This window comes from Anneissia japonica, unplaced genomic scaffold, assembly GCF_011630105.1.
Source record: "Anneissia japonica isolate Jap-2015-1 unplaced genomic scaffold, ASM1163010v1 scaffold9668_len1562885_cov226, whole genome shotgun sequence".
NCBI classification, from domain to species: Eukaryota; Metazoa; Echinodermata; class Crinoidea; order Comatulida; family Comatulidae; genus Anneissia; species Anneissia japonica.
This window is the reverse complement of record NW_022711326.1, coordinates 267,529-269,340: the sequence shown is the minus strand read 5'-3', so window position 1 is coordinate 269,340 and position 1,812 is coordinate 267,529.

Below are 1,812 nucleotides of genomic sequence, written 5' to 3'. Positions count from 1 at the left end.
ATATATATGTGTGTGTTTTTGATCTACTTGTTAATATATGATGCAAAAACGCTTGACAGTCGAATACAAAATGTTTTATTCGTGTATATATATACCGCAGGTGGGCAAAGCGCGGCCGCAAAAATGAATTAAAAACCCTATGTGTGCGGCCCGCCAAGCAACATTGGCTAGAAAACATCTTATTTTTTACGACCAGCCGCCGATTATGTAAGAAAATAAAATTAAACTGAGAATAAAGTGGTGTACTTTGATGATGAATATCCTTTACTCCATGCATATATAAAGCAATATTTGTAACAAAGAGACAATAAGATACCGTGCCTTTAGGCACATAATACTATCGAACGCGAAAGAAATGAATCAAACCCCCAATTGAGTCAGTCCAGCACATACAACTTGCAATGAAGGTGAACTTTATTGTGCCTTTAGGCACATAATACTGCCTATTCATAATTAGTAACAAATATAGCAATGGTGAATAAAAGAATATATATGAAATATATATATAAATCCAACTAGGACAAATTTTCAAACAACTGATGCATGGTTTAATTTTTCACTGGGGGCACTTTTGTCTTTTTCGTACAGTTGATAAAGAACTTTTTCTTTGATAGGTTATGCCTGATATGATCTTTACATCATTGTTATTTTAGCACTGTTTCTGTCATTATTTGATCAGTTATACCACAATGCTACGCAGCAACATTGATTCTATATGTTACATCATTATAATACAGGTATGACTTCTAGAGTATTCTCTGGCAACAGTATATCATTTGTTTGAAGAAGTGTCCTGGTTGGGTTGTATCTGCGATACTAGGGGCCCCTAGTGGTAAATGTATGGCACTCACCTCGACAGCAAGAACTCACATTTTAATTCCCGCCGCCAGGGGCACATTTTCAAACAGTTGATAAGAAACTTTTTTTGTTTGATAGGCTATTCCCGATACAATACTCGCATCACTTTTCATTTATTCAAGCTCTGTTTTCACCATTACTTAATTATATAAACATAGTGCTACACACACAAATTAATTATATACATACATATACATGTAATCTTGATTTATATTATATATATATATATATATATATATATATACATAGGCCTATATATATATATTTGAAAATGATATTTAGAAGTCTATTCGATATTATTGTCTTCATACCATTACTTGAATGTGATATTTAATTTGTCTACATAATTTCATTTATGCTAAAGTTATCTAGGTCTATATACTTTTCTTAATTTTTCTTGATGTTTCTTTTATTTCTTTTTACTTTCTCGATTATATTCATTTTCTATTCTTTTTTATTTCTTTTCCGTTTCGTTTCCGTTCTTTCTTTTCCTTTAATTTTCTTTTCCGTTTCTTTCCCTTTTCAATATTTACATATATTTTACGTTTATAAATCATTTGAAAATGATAATTAGCCATCTCATAGACATGAGGTCTATTCGATATTAGTGTCTTCACACCATTAATTTGAATATTTGATTTATTTTTATATAATTTCATTCATGCTAAAACTAGCTTTAATATAAATGATGTTTAATGTCTGCATCTATCTCTCTCCCTCTGCACTTGCTCTCATACCATACAAAGCAGTTATTTACTTATTTTTTTTATTTTCATTACTTTCGATTGATTACCAATTTGTTATTCCTTAACAGTTTTCTATTATTTTTTTTTTAATTTCCATTTCTTTCATGTACCTTTCTTAATTGGCAATAATCATGAAATCCAACGTGGCAGTTGTCGGACTTCTTTCTAAATGGTGTTACTTCACTGCCATAGGCCGGTCTCACTATGA